This window comes from Erpetoichthys calabaricus, chromosome 9 (assembly GCF_900747795.2).
Source record: "Erpetoichthys calabaricus chromosome 9, fErpCal1.3, whole genome shotgun sequence".
Classification (NCBI taxonomy): Eukaryota; Metazoa; Chordata; class Cladistia; order Polypteriformes; family Polypteridae; genus Erpetoichthys; species Erpetoichthys calabaricus.
Genome location: NC_041402.2, coordinates 18,755,401 through 18,771,907, shown reverse-complemented (window position 1 = coordinate 18,771,907; position 16,507 = coordinate 18,755,401). Strand labels below are relative to the sequence as shown.

The window sequence follows — 16,507 nt, the reverse complement described above, 5'->3', positions numbered from 1 at the left end:
GTTTTGAGAATGACACATGTGTTGGTTTTCACAAAGTTTGCTGCTTCAGTGTTTTTAGATCTTTTTGTCAGATATTCCTATGGTATACCAGGGCTCTGTCCTGGGGCCCCTCCTTTTCATTATTTACCTCCTTCCCCTTGGTAATATCTTTCATAAATATAACATTAGCTTCCACTGCTATGTTGATGACACCCAGCTCTATCTCACCGTTTCCTTTCCACCCTCCTCACTTATTGATTGCATAGCAGAAATCAAATCCTGGTTTTCTTCAAATTTTCTTAAATTAAATAGTGACAAAACTGAGGTTCTCCTCATTGGTACAAAATCAACATTATCCAAAACTGATTATTTTTCATTTGTTATTGATAATTCCTCTGTCTCCCCTTCCCCACAGGTTAAGAGTCTGGGTGTCATCATTGACAGTACTTTATCCTTTCAGTCCCACATCAATAACATCTCCTGGTTGGCATATTTCCACCTGCGTAACATTAATGGTATTCGCACCTCCCTCACTCCCCACACCATTGCTATCCTTGTTCATAGCCTGGTCACTTCTCATCTGGATTATTGTTTCAAAGGCTTTTATTGACAACTAGCAAAATACCCGCGCTTCGCAGCGGAGTTGTAGTGTGTTAAAGAGGTTATGACAAAGTAAAGGAAACATTTTAAAAATAATGTAACATGATTGTCAATGTAATTGTGTTGTCATTGTTATGAGTGTTGCTGTCATATATATATATATATACATATACACATATATTATATATATACATACATATATAAATATACATATATACATATATTATATATATATATATATATATATATATATATATATATATATAAATATACATATACACATATATATATATATATATATTATATATATATATATATATATATATATACATATACACATATATTATTCATATATATATATATACATATACACATATATATATATATATATATATAGGAGTGCAGTGGAGTGTGTACGCCTGATGAGCCCAGAATGAGGGCGAAACACGTGTCGCGTACTCTTTGCATTTATTTGACAGTAAACTATTTCAACCATTCTATGATCTGCTCCTCACAAACTGAGGGCACCGTGGTGGATGTTAGCAGATTGCTGGCTAACCACAAGCGTTACCTGGTAGGTAACCACCCACACTATCAGATTGTGACACAGACTTCGAATGCCGTGAATATATATATATATATATACACACATATACACATATATTATATATATATATATACATACATATACACACATACATGCACTTGCAATAACATAGAAATCAATATAAACAACATTAACATCATTATCATATGAGAATATGAAGTAATATATAAGAAGCACATTTCATATAAATATAAATTATTAAACAGTAAAATCTTCTTCTATGATTTGCGACCGTGGCTATTCGTTTGTCTGTCCAGGATTTTAAATCACCTGTAGCTCGCAAACCGTTTCACCTATTGACTTGAAATCTGGTACACATATAGTACGTCACGTCTACTATCCGCTTTATGGGTGATGATTGTATTACTCTTTTTATCTTTATTTTATTTTATTGTAGAATCAACTCCTATCCGCGCACACCAGGGTGGCCGTGGGCGGATGCGTATGGTGTATTCACTCCATGTTATCGTGCATTGCGCTGTCACTGGTATTTTGATAAAAGAATTTGAACAACATATAAGAAGCGTATAAATTATTAAACAGTAAAACATTAACATTTAAGAAGTAAAGTTACATTGAGTACTACTGTAGTGCCTTCGGGTATACCTCATTTTTTGTTTGCCCACTGCATGCTTAAATGTATACATTTTTTGGTGTACTTACCCGAGAACATGCGACATATAACCGAGCGTGGGAGAAGCATGGATTTTAAACACGCGTTGAGTTCATCTGCTGGTCTCCCTCGTGGAATAACTGGTAATGTTTGACTAAAATCTACAGCGAGTAAAACGACATTACCTCCTATTTTTTTTTTTACGATCTCTGAGATCTTGCTTTTTTCGGTTCAAGGCTTCATAAGCTCTTTTATGTTCTATGGTGTACTTATCCCAAACCATCATCTTTGAATGTTGCAAGACTTTCGCCTTGTATGTAGATCGGGGTAATTACATTCATTGCATTCCTAGTCTGAATCACAATCTGATTGTACGGGTGGTTACCTGGCAGGTAACGCTAATGCTTGGTCATCAAGTCGTCTAACATCCGCCACGTGCCCTCTTTTAATTGCGAGAAGCAGATATATATAGCCAAATTCTCACGCTTCGTTGCGGCGAAGTACTGCTTTTAATTTTTTATTAAGAAGAAAAGAAAACCTTTTTAAACTGATCGAAAATATACCAATAACAATTTGTTAAGGATCTGTTTTTTTGTGAACCTCCCTTTTCACAGCTGTCGCGCTATGGCGTGTGTTTCGTTTATTTGACAGTATGTAGATCGTGGTAATTACATTCATGGCATTTGTTTTCTGAATCACAATCTGATTGTATGGGTGGTTACCTGCCAGGTTACGCTTGTGGTTGGTCAGCAAGTCGCCTTACGTCCGCCACGTGCCCTCTTTCTGTTCCCAGAAGCAGATCATAGAATGGTTTTAATAGTTTACTTTCAAATAATGCAAAGAGTATGCAACACGTGTTTCTCCCTAATTCTGGGCTCATCAGGTGTACACACTCACTGCATCCCCTCTCGGGAATCGAATCTCTATCGTCAGCGCCAGAGTTGAAGCCCCTAACATTGCGGTCAGCAAGTCGGCTAACATCCGCCATGTGCCGTCTTTCAGTTGCGAGAAGCAGATCATAGAATGGTTGAAATCGTTTACTTTCAAATTATGCAAAGAGTACGCGACATGTGTTTCGATCTAATTCTGTGCTCTTAATGCGTACACACTCATTGCATCCCCTCTCGGGAATCGAATCTCGAACGTCAGCGCCAAAGGTGAAGCCCCTAACGTTGCGCTACGGCGTGTGGTTCCTTTACACCTCGTGTCTTCTCATTAAACTTTTATCTCGCGAATGTGTTATTGCAATCCGCAGCGGGAGCGTTTCTATAAACTTAATTTAAACTTACGTTTTACACCGTGCTTTGTTTCCCTTACGAAGATGCTTGTATGCTTCAGTCGCTCACTTCTTATTGTTTCGCTCCCTTCTCAATTGTTTAATGAATTTTTTGTTCTTCGCTGTTTGCGGCTCTTCCTTCATTTCTCCCTACTGCGTTCACAGTCTTTTCACGTGATTACGTGGGAGGCGTGATGACGTGACACTCAACTCCACCTCCCACGGCCATCGAGCTGCCGTCCATTACAGTATATTGTAAAAAAAGAGGTTCCAGTTATGACCATTACGCGTTGAATTTAGAAATGAAACCTGCCTAACTTTTGTAAGTAAGCTGCAAGGAATCAGCCTTCCACCTACATGGGAAGTTGGAGAATTAGTGATGAGTGAGTGAGTGAGTCAGTCAGTCAGTGAGTCAGTGAGGGCTTTGCCTTTTATTAATTAGTATAGATGACATTAAGTTTATGCAAAGAGTCCATATTTGCAGTGTTAGCCCTTGTTTCTTTTTCAAGGCCTCTGCAATTCGCCCTGGCAGGCTGTCAATCAACTTCCGGGCCCAGTCCTGACTGATGGCAGCCCATTCTTGCATAATCAATGCTTGGAGTTTGTCAGAATTGGTGGGTTTTTGTTTGTCCACCCGCCTCTTGAGGATTGACCACAACTTCTCAATGGGATTGTGGTTTACTCCTCAAATATCCCTCCCCATATCTAAGTATATGAGAAAGTCTAGGGGAGACCACTCCTGTTTTTTTTTTTTTTTTTTTTAATAAAAAATTTAAAATAAATTTGCAAAAATTCCTAAAGCCTTGTTTCCATATTTTCATTCTGGAGTACTTGAGCGTTAATGGAAGAAATTAATTTACATGATTTTAGCATAAGACTGCAACATCTCTCTTCTTCTTCCTCTTCATCTTTTCCCACTTCTATGAGGGCTTCATGTGCCTGATCAACCTTCTACATACAGCACGGTCCTTCACCTCCTCCTCCCTCCCTACTCGACCCTTTTCCTTCAGGTTTTCTTTTACTTTATCCATCCACCTCTGCTTTGGCACCCCTTGCTTTCTCTTCACCTGGACTTCCATTCCCATCACTCTTTTGCCCACATATTCCTTGTCTGTCCTCATCACACGTTCATACCACTTCAAGCTACTTTCCTTTACTTTCTTAGACATCTCCAGTGTTGTGCAAGTTCATACCTCACAAGAACTTGCTCAAAGTTCAGTTCACACAGATTAAAATGAATAAATTCACGGTCATAGTTCACCATTTCAATTTTGAACTAGTTCATGTTCAGTTAATTTTGTTTTTTTTAAGGATTGAGAATAAATGACCCATGAGTTTGCTTTTGTCAATTTGACATGCCTTATATTAGGCTATTACGGTGTTCTTGAATAAAATACAATAATTATGAAGACTTTTTTAGTTAAATACACTTTACTGAGTTATACCCAGCAACACACACATATAACCCATCCATCCATCCATTTTCCAACCCGCTGAATCCGAACACAGGGTCACGGGGGTCTGCTGGAGCCAATCCCAGCCAACACAGGGCACAAGGCAGGAACCAATCCCGGGCAGGGTGCCAACCCACCGCAGGACACACACCAAGCACACACTAGGGCCAATTTAGAATCTCCAATCCACCTAACCTGCATGTCTTTGGACTGTGGGAGGAAACCGGAGTGCCCGGAGGAAACCCACGCAGACACGGGGAGAACATGCAAACTCCACGCAGGGAGGACCCGGGAAGTGAACCCAGGTCCCCAGGTCACCCAACTGCGAGGCAGCAGCGCTACCCACTGCGCCACCGTGCCGCCACACATATAACCATATATACTAATATCCTCCCGGTCAAAAAAGAAATTAAATAGATGCAAGTATACATATAAATTACCGCTCTGTTTCCAACCGTGTGACACAAATGGTGACTGTAGAACCAGCGTGTAGATGAACTAACCTTTCACGCTGCCAGTCAAAATTTGTGTCACATATTGTATGTCCAATGGGGAAAAATATAAAATGGCCTCGCAAAGTACAACATTTTCCTAAAAGCAAAAGCAGAGCTTCACCGCATGCTCGTGTCAGCGGGGCTGCACACAGACAAGCAGGCAGACATAGACAGTGCCTATGTGATTTTACATTATTTTTTCTGAATACAAATAAATGGCAAAAATTTGTATGAAAGAAATATTTGTATAAATTCACTATTTGTGCTTTATCTGAATACCGTATTCAGATTCGGTTCCACCCCACATTACAGGGTAAGGCAAAATGTTTAATCTGGACCTAAACCAGATCCGTAATGTCAAATAAAACTGAACTAGCTCACGTTCAAGTTCTTCACTTGCAAATACATTACGTTAAGTTCACTGTTCTTAGAAAAATGAGCTTGTTCAATGAACACGCTCTTTTGAACTGTTGTTCACGCACAACACTGGACACCTCTCCTAATTTTGTTGTACCTCTAACGGTCTCATTTTGTAACTCCACACATCCATCTCAACATTCTCATTTCTGCCACATCTAACTTCTTCTCTTGCGCTCCCTTTACTGCCCGTATCTCAGCTACATAACACCACTGTCTTAAAAATTTTACCTTTAACCTTTGAGGTTAATTTTTCCATCACGCAAAGCTGCAGCATAACATGATGTGTTAAACATGAAAGGGTCTGAATACTTTCTGTAAATCAAGGGCGGACTGGCCATTAGGGCTTTTGGGCAATGCCCGGTGGGCTGCGGATTCTGGTCTGGTTATGGGCCGGCCATTTCATGAAATAAATTTTATGTACTGGTTACTGTTTGACATTAAAATTAATTTTCTAAACTACTGAACATTATCTGTCCGGTACTGTGATTTATATAGTCCTATATAATATACCGTATTATGTCATCAAGTTGTTTTAGTTGTCAGTACACAACGTTTAGTCAAAATTTGGTCAAAACTGCCTTTCAGTTTCATTTCAGTTAGCATATACATTATTGTAATTTATTTTATCTCATATCTAGTATTTAAATTCTTTGGTACTAATAATTAGTTTAGATTATGTGTTATGCATTTTATTGTTCTCTGGTCGTCAGCGTGAGCAATTAGTGGTTTTCAGCTGCGATTATTAGTATGATGAAATAAAGTTCTAAAGCACAGGATAGGAATTTTTCATATTAGGGTGGAACATTTATAGTTTATCGTTAAGTTAATGGAACATTTCAATCATGTGAGGTTTTCATTATAACCTCGGTTATAATTTAATCCATTGTAAATGAGCAGCTACTAGCCTACTAGGGTACTGGCACTTGGACATGACATTGACATTTGACATGTACTCTAATAACGTGTAAGCCGTGTTACTAAATTTTTATTTTCCATTAAATTTTATTTCTAAGCATGTTGTCAATTTTTATGTTGTGTCTAAATAACAGTGTACAGATTAAGTCTGGCAACAGTTTACATAGAGTTCATATCATAGGCTCATAGCAAGTAGCGAGCCGCGTATTCATCACAAATTTTAAGAAAACTAGGGGGCTCCACCCCCTGCTCGCTTCGCTCGCCCACCCCCGGGTTTGGTTTACTGGATATACAATTTAAAGAGATTGTTATTTTTATGGGAATTGTTACATATGCATTATTTTCACTTTTACTTTAAAACTTTTGTAAAAACAATACTTTATTTCTGGTCCTGGGAGTGGTTAAATCCCTTTCTCGCAGGACGTATAATGCTGCTCGCATTGTGAAGGGGGGGCGGTTGAACGCACGCTAAGGGGATGCCGTTGGATCAGCTGCTGTCTTTCTGCTGCTGCTGCTGCTGCTGCTGCTGCTGGCGAGCTGTGTGTTTTGCTTGTCGCGCTAAGCGTTGATCATTTAAAAGTCTGTACAGTAGCTGTCCTTTTGCCACCTTGCATCTCTGCCGCTCGTGTTGTGAAGAGTTTGGGACTGAACGCACACTAAGGAGAAGCGGTCAGATCATCTGCTGGCTTGCTGCTGCTGGCGAGCTGCGTGTTTTGCTTGTCGCGCTAAGCGTCGATCATTTAAAAGCCTGTACAGCAGCTGTCCTTTTGCCACCTCGCATCTCTGCCGCTCGTGTTGTGAAGAGTTTGGGGCTGAACGCACACTAAGGAGAAGCGGTCAGATCATCTGCTAGCTTGCTGCTGCTGGCGAGCTGCGTGTTTTGCTTATCGTGCTAAGCGTCTGTCATTTAAAAGCCTGTACAGCAGCTGTCCTTTTGCCACCTCGCATCTCTGCCGCTCGTGTTGTGAAGAGTTTGGGGCTGAACGCACACTAAGGAGAAGCGGTCAGATCATCTGCTGCTGCTGCTGCTGGCGAGCTGTGTGTTTTGCTTGTCGCGCTAAGCATTGATCATTTAAAAGTCTGTACAGTAGCTGTCCTTTTGCCACCTTGCATCTCTGCCACTCGTGTTGTGAAGAGTTTGGGGCTGAACGAACACTAAGGAGAAGCGGTCAGATCATCTGCCGGCTTGCTGTTGCTGGCGAGCTGCGTGTTTTGCTTGTTGCTTGTCGTTGTTTTAAGAGCTGGGAACACATGAAGTGTGTCTGCCAAAAACATTCCAACAACTGCTAGGTTAGATGTCCATGAACTTGTTTTAAATGTTGTCAAGCTGCCTTGTCTCGTGGGACTTCAAATTGTCTTCCGAGAAGATCACGTCTCGTCTCCCTAGTCTCCCTCCCAAGATTTTTTTTTATAATAGAGAGATTACAATGAATAATGGGCTGAGTGGGTCGAGCTTGTCACCTCACTCTTTGAAGGATGCCGGGCCGGTTTTGAGACCCAATCCGCTCCTGCTGTAAATTGAAACTTTGTCAGGGCTCTCATCTGTTCCATTGACCACCATGTAGAGAAAAGCCAAGCAAAATGACACCTTTTATTGGCTAACTAAAAAGATTACAATATGCAAGCTTTCGAGGCAACTCAGGCCCCATCTTCAGGCAATAAAAGGTGTCATTTTGCTTGGCTTTTCTCTACATTCGTAATGGCTAACACGGTACAACACCCTAGTACTATTGACCACCATGTAAACTAAACCACAGTGGAAGTCCGGCCGTGTGCTTCTACTTATGCTAATAGATGCATTAATTGTACAGGGAAGGAAATTTGTTTTGAACATGTCATTAGCCGTTTTAAAAATCACCATAAATTAGAAAACAAGAGTTGATAAAGCTGCAGACTTGTTAGGAAGCTGGGGACAGCTTTTTTCTTTGTTTTGTTTTTTTGTTTTTTTTCGTTCTCAATGCAAAACGACATACCACAGGAACATGTTCTAATACATCAAGGCCACCAGAAAACAGCAATCTGCCCATATGGGTGTAATTGCCACATTTGTCTTTATACACATTCCTGGTAAGAGAAAAAAAAAAAAGAGGTTTACTAGTCATCACTGCAACCTAATAGAGTTTCCTTTCCTTGAAGAGAGGCGCAGAACAATGTACAAGAGGCCTCTTGTTTCTGCTGTCAGTGTAGTGAGGCCCTGTGTAAACATGAAGGCTTTCCCTCCCTGTGTTTTACCGCTGCCATCGGGGATTTTCCCAGCTGTAAACAAACTCATTCATCTCCCTCAAGGTATACAGGCGTTACACGCTCGCCCCATTCCCTGGACAATCTCTTGAAGCTTTATTGCACACTTCTTTTTTTTTTGTCTTTCTATTTTCCATTCTTTACATTTTTTTTTTCCTGAAAAAGAGGATTTGCTTGCCAGAAACATGCTATTCCTTAATGAGGTGCAAACTGATCCTTCCAGCCCAAAAACAAAAGTCTAAATAAATTAAATAAATAAATAAACACAAGCACCCTTAACATGGTTTAGGTAAATAGCCCAGTATGATGGCTGAACCTTTTGGAAAACTCCTTCCAGTCTGGCATAACCTCTTCTCGACCATAAATTTTTTTTTTCTATCAAATAAACTGCGTCTACGTTCTGTCTGCTTCCCAACAAAACAATCAAAAGACAGCTGAGGATCAACCTTTTTTTATATATTTTTACACACAAATACAGTGATTCAATTTTCAACGCACAAACCGGATTAGAGTAAAGAGTCAACTGGGGATTACAACAGACTGCTATAAAAACATAATAAAATAGGTTCTGCCATCAGTATTATAATTCGACAATTAACTTTAGTTTCCTATAGACACGATACACCTCTTCTGCCAGCTCAATGTGTTAAAATAAAAATGAAAAAAAACTAAACCAAAGTGTTCTGTCAAACTGGTAATCCTACTTCATTTTTTCGAATTGTTCATTGCTGTCTGGATTGCCATGCCTTTTCAAAAAAATAAAAATAAAGTGGCACTCTGTGTCACTGTATAAAAAGACCCTTCATAGCAAATTAAAATTTATAAGGTGAAAGAAACCACCTGCTTGATTTTTGGATAAAAACGAACATTTGTGGCAGGTAATTTATGAATTTTTTCCATGCCATTTGCAAACAAGGCTTTGACAGTGGCTTTATGGAACTAAAATTAATGGTAATTTAATAGTCTATAAGTAGGATAAATTGTGGAAATTCTAAAGCATCATCCGGGAAGACAGCAAGTTTCACCATAAGAGAGAGCTTTAGCTGGCAAAAACAATGGCGATATATGGCCACGCTGTGAGCTGACACGGTAGACTGGTATTACGGTGCGATGCAATCACATACAGTATACATTGAATGCAGTCTATTATATGACTTATTGTTAAAAAATATGTAATACTCCTACATTTTAGATGTGACTAAATCATCATTACGGTAAATTAGGTAGACACCATGCTGTAGGTGCCTTAGGTTTAATCACCATTCAGATCTTATATAAAACTAAGAGCTATGTCAATATGTCCTCTCATCAATGTTGGCATTCTTTAGCCGAACCTGCAAAAGATCACTTCTAGTGAAAAATACAGCCTTACTTTATTTCAGATAAGCCAAGCTGGCTTTACAAAGCCGACAAGCTCTGGTTGATTGCACATGCTATGCAGATCTTCTTTTATATCTGAGAAACAGCACATACAGTACAATATTGCAGCACCGCTGGACAAGTTACATCAGCCAGGGATGAGTCACTCAAGTTTGAGCTGGCAATACATCACAAATAGCAGGATGGCCTATAAAAACGGCAACTCTGCACAGTGTGACACCCTGTGTATTGGTAAGGTTGGCACCAGACCACACAGTGGGCAACTTGTAGTGCAGGACCTCCTGGGATCAGATTTGTGGGAAGACAGACATGGAGACCCAGACACAAAAAGGTGGTAATTCCAAAACAAGATTTATTTACAGGTACAACAAAACAACACAAATAATGTCCCAATCAAAAACAGTGCACAATACATAGGGTGACGTTTCCAGTCCCCAAAAATGAAAAATAAAGATGAAAATGTATATACACAAAAATGGTAAGTCTTCCTAAATGAAGAAAACGAGTTAAGGAAGAAACTACACACATAACAAAGTCCAAAGAATCCCAAAAATATTTACAAAGTAAATACAACATTGTATATATATTAAAAAAAAAAAAAAGTGTATCAAAACCCAAAATCTATATAAATACCTCCACCCAAAATCAAACTACAACTAGGAGAGATTTAAAAACAAAGAAAATATTTACAAAATCAGGCACAAGCTGCTGTTTGGTATACTGAATGAAAAAGCTGTACCAAACACGCTAACCACACTACCGAGTCTAAAAGCAATCCTTAACACGCAGCAAGTGCCTCTCATAGTCGGGGAATAAATCTTTAACCAATCCTGTGACACGTTGCTCCCTTTCACCAATTGCAACTGATGTAGGTGCTTTCTGCACTGGTACTCCTTTCAACCGTTGCAAGGCATGTAATAAATAGGGCTAGAGCACGAACGCGAACTGGAGGGCATCTGGACATGCTCCCTTGGAAAGGCCGATACGCACTACAAAAGTACGCTTCTTTCTTTCATTCTTAACTAAAACGCTTCACACCTTTCTTTGCCAACAGCAGGACTAAAGAGATGACCACCTTTATGGTGGGGTACGCGCAGCGTCCTCCAGCAGGCCTGACCTGGAGGTGCGCCTGACCCGTCGCTGGTGTCGCACTATGAGAACCAGCCAATGACAAAGTTAAATGACTGAAAAGCACACCCTGCACTTAATGACTTAAACAGGTAAGTGCCTTAAGGATTATTTTGCAAAAGTTGACTTTACCCAAATTCTTAGGACTTTCTTTCCTTTAAAGTGGTAATGCCCGGTAGGCGGATTACTACACACATTCACACATGCATTTTTCCAAATAGTGTGGCGAAAGGCACACAGTCCTTTTAAAGATAGCGAGCCACCTCAGACAGCTCTGTATGAGTAGAGAATCCATCCGTTGTGGTGCTTGGCACCTAGGCTACAATATATATATATATATATATATATATATATATTGTACCTCATCTGAGGTAAGTATAACCAAGATAGGGGCACCCATAAGCTCTCTTAAATCCCAATGATGTTAAGAGTAATTACCTAAATTAAGAAAAGTAGTACAATGCTTCTACTGCTACCTCTATAAAAGTAGGACCACATTTATGCCACATTTCATGATGTCTGAGCCAGTTAGAACCGTTTCCTACTTCTTATATTCCTAGATAAATACGGGCACAGGTGTTGGCTATTGCTTATTGCTGTTCTTCCTTGGGTTCATGCACACATGGTGTGCTGTCTGAGGTGAAGGGAAGGTGTAACAAGCCTGTTCCTGGCTCTGTGATTGGTTCAAGATTTTAATTATGTACAATATATATGAAATATATTACTATCTCTCTCTCTCTCTCTCTCTCTCTCTCTCTCTCTCTCTCTCTCTCTATATATATATATATATATATATATATATATATATGTATATATATATATATATATATATAGATAGATAGATAGATAGATAGATAGATAGATAGATAGATAGATAGATAGATAGATAGATAGATAGATAGATAGATAGATAGTGTCACACACGTGTGCTTGGGAGACAGTTTACGGGCTCAAATAGATGTAGTTACCTGCCGAACAGGGTTGCCACTGCCCTCTAACTCTTCTTTCCTTTGTCCTGGTAGAAGTGAAGAAACCACCCAATAACATCACTTCTGGTTTCCGACCTTCAAGATCAAGCCTCTTCCCATATGTCACTTCCGGTTTCAAGCCTACAGATCACGCCTCTTTCTACATGTCACTTCCTGCAGACCCACCTATACATACCACCCTCATTTTCTGTTGGGACAGTTCCTTATTCTTCCTTATTCCTTTATTTCTACATCCGGCGCCGCCGTGAGTGGCAGCCTTTTCAGCAGCTCCGTGTATGACTGTATATGTATGTGTACTTTTCTACTTTTATTTTTCTATTTTTATTTATTGATCACTCCTATTACTTTATTTTATGTGGATTCGTTCCCTGGACACACTTACTTTTACAACGAAATTGTGAATTTCCCATTGGGATTAATAAAGTATCTATCTATCTATCTATCTATCTATCTATCTATCTATCTATCTATCTATCTATCTATCTATCTATCTATCTATCTATCTATCTATCTATCTATCTATCTATCTATCTATCTATCTATCTATCTATCTATCTATCTATCTTTTGAGCTCAGTCTGTAAAGACGTCAATTTCTCTGTGCAACAGTATATGGGAAATTTCCCCAACCCTTTGACAGTGTCCCTGTGTTTATTTTACAATAGATAGATAGATATATCTACTCTCTATATATAAAATTCTAAGCCTGAAAGTGCAACGACTTTGTGCAACAATTTTATGCAATGTTTTTATGTCACGCTTTAAATCAGGCTTATTTTAAAACCTACATATATATGTTTGGTATCATTCTTATCAGAATTTATTGAACTTTACTGTGATGTTGTTAGATTTTCAGATTCTTATTCCGTTTTTAAATTATAAACTAAAAAAAAAATCAAGAACTCATGTCCAGCCAGACGAGACTTTGTGCCAAGAGATTTAAGCATGCCTGGGGCCTGAAATTCAAGACAAAGAGTAGGACAGCTGCTGTACAGGCTTTTAAATGCTTGAAGCATCACGTGAGATGCAGATCACACGGCACGGCATGGCAGCAGCTGATTGAGCAAAGAGGAGGTAAAAAAACTGTTTTTGTTTCCAATTGTATCACCGTTTAAGAGGGGGTTTCAGAAGAGCGACCACAACTCCTTGGGGTGCATTCAGCCCCCCTTTCACAACGCGAGTGGCAGAGATGCAAAGTGGCTGGCACGTAGCGCAGGCCTTTGGCAAGCAAAGTAAGCAGGGGGAGAACCCCCTGGTATATATATATATATATATATATATATATATATATATATATATATATATATATATATATATTATATATAGATAGATAGATATAGTTATACAGTACCTCATCTGAGGTACGTAATACCACTCCGGGACTATAGGGGGTGCTCACAAGCTCTCCTAAATCCTGGGCAATATTAAGAATAGTTTCATAAATTAGGGAAATGAATAAAATGCTTATACTGCTACTCCTGAGAGTAGGGCCAAATTTGCGTCATATTTCTAGATCTTTGAGCCAGTTAGGACCGTTTCCCTATTCTGAGATGCTTGATAAATACGGGCCCAGGTATCAACTATTGCTTATTGCTGTTCTTCCTTGGTCCCTGCTCCCATGGTGTGTCCATGCACTGTCGTGAGGTGAAGAGATGGGGTTACAAACCTGTGCCAGGCACTGTGATCGGTTCAAGATTTTAATTCTTCTAGTGTGATCAATATTCTGAGACAGAGGGCTGCACATACCTGATATTTAAAATTACATTTCCACTCACTTTCTAAAGATTTCATCCTTCCCTCATGCAGAATCAACTTTAGTCCTTTAGTCTTTTAATATGCAACAATAAAATGACATTCCCATGAAATCTATCTTTAAAATTCTCCCATTCATATGAACAAATGCTGAATTAAGAATATGGTAAGAAATAAATAAGAGCTAAATTGTATCGTAGACTGAATGTCCTGAGGTTGCCTTGCTAGTTATTGAATGCCTAATGGCTGAGTTAGTCTTCTGTGTCACACACCTGTCAGTCAACTTGTTATTGAGCTCACTTTTTCATAAACATGCAAAATAATTTTGAACAAAATTCACAGAATTGTTCAACGTTGTTTTAAATATTAGGTCAATCAAAAATTTGCCATTTCCACTCAGACTAGAAGAAAAACACAGATCACCAATGGAGAGGATAAAGTTTATAGTGTTTTTATTAGTAGTAGTAGTAAACCAATGGATTATCCTAATTTTTAACAAGTTGGCCTGAAGTGGGTATACAATCATTTTTTTTGGTCCCTTGTAAAGTGGGACCTTGGTCTATGTGGTACTAAAGGCCATCCCTCTTTGAAGAAAAAGAGCAATGTACTTTAATCTGCCATAATCCAGGATGGGACGATGCTATACCCTAATCTGGAGGTCCCCCCTTGAAGACAGAGTGCTGTACGTTAATCAGCCTTGATCGAAAGGACAGGGAGGGGATTCGTAGGCCCCCACTACTATGAGCCCCTATGCATTCCTTCCTAGATGCACCCCTGTGTTCAGATTCTCTATAATCTGTCAATTTATACTTCTGCTGAGAGTATATTATAAAGAGTGCAACCTGTGTGCCCCATAGCTAATAACGGTGCCACTTGCTTTCAGACTTTTTTCTTCTCCAGTTTTATAGCCGGACTTTTAATGAGGGAGTCACAGCTAAACAACTAATTATGGACTTGACGTCATTCTTTGGTATTATTACTTCCAACTTGACTTGAGGTTTGAAGGTGAACTTTGTTTCATCTTGTAAATCTGAGACCTTAAATGTAATGATAAGTGCACGGTACACCCTCTTACATGACTTTTTATTTTTATAGCTTGAATTATTTTTCTAAAGACCAACTCAACAGTTCTGCACTTAGAAGAATGCTTTGCAGAAGCCACCATTTATTTTTAGACATCCCCAAATGATTAATCATAGCCATATTGTCAAAATGAATCCAACAAAAAACTAACTAGACAGAGTCAGGGATGCCCTTAATTAAAGGTGATGATGCTAAACCGAGCAGAATGTAACAAAGTTTGACACTTGAGCCTTGCAATTTGTGGCAATGGCAGTGCCACTGGAATAAAAATTTTGTTAACTATCCAAGCTAAAGGATAACTTAGCTTACTTAAAGGAATATGCCACCCAAAAATGATTTTTTTGAGTAAGTTAACTACACCAAGTAGTTTGTAGTGATGACTGAGAAAAAAGATTAGTATTTCGAATATAATGCACTTCAATGGTGGCCAACGCTGGGCAACAGCAAACAATACCAACAGTTCAAGAAAATAAATCTCATGTTATTTGTGTTGTGTAATTCAAATGTCAAGTCATCCAATTGTATGCTTGCAATGACCCAAACACATGTATTTTTGCTTAAAAAAGTTTAAATAAATCATTTCTGAAAAATTCTCTTTTTAATGAAAATGGAATATGCTTAGAGGCGAATAAGCATTTGAATTGTAGACCTGCTACCCATCTATGACCATTTTTATTCCTGAAATCTTCACAGGAAATGGAAAACTTCCCAGCAGTAACAGGGACCACTAAGGAGATACCGAGTGATTTGGAAATTGAGAGAGAAAAAGAGAGAGAAGTGCTGTTCACATTAAATAGGCTGAGATCAAACAAATCACCAGGACCACATAGTTAATCTCGAGTTTATTAGCAAGTATATAACCCTTGACGAATATTTGTAGGAAATCACTGCACACTGGGGAAATTCTGAAGGACTGGAAATGACAAATACTATCCCATTATATAAAAAGGGTGATTGGACAGATCAAAGCAACTACAGGCCAGTAAGGTTAACGTGCATCACAGGTACATTAATGGAAGAAATTATTAAGGAAAAGATTGAGCAACACCTGGCAAGAACAGAAGTTTTACAGAACAGTCAGCAAGGGAGGGAGGTCGTCTTTTATTAACATGATAGGATTCTATGAAGAAGTGGTGCCTAGAATATTATTTATCTTTCAGAGAGCATTTGATGAGGTGCCAGATGAAGTTGAGGTGGTAGTTCAGGGTGTTGTGTGTAGGTGGGTGAAAAATCAGCTAAAACACAAGAAGCCAAGGGTTAAGGTGTGAGGAACCCTATCAGGATTTTGTGATGTCAAGAGCGGTGTCCCTCAGGGGTCAGGGATAGGGCCGCTGCTATTTTTAGTATAGATAAATGATTTGGATAGGAATATAAATAACAAGCTGGTTAAGATTGCAGATGATACCAAGCTAGGATGATTAGCAGTTAATCTCGAATCTAATTAATCATTACTGAGGGACTTGGACAGCATACAGGCTTAGGAAGATTTCTGGCAGATTAAATTTAATGTCATTACATGTAGGAAGTGAAAATGGGAGGTCTGAGTACACAATGGGAGGTCTAAAAATCGAAAGTCC

General features: G+C 39.0%; 1 protein-coding gene across 2 annotated transcripts in view; it reads right to left on the bottom strand.

Annotated features, from left to right (window-relative positions):
- The window catches only part of pappaa (pregnancy-associated plasma protein A, pappalysin 1a), an 803,024-nt gene that overhangs the window by 13,335 nt on the left and 773,182 nt on the right, over positions 1-16,507 (bottom strand). The window lies entirely within an intron of this gene.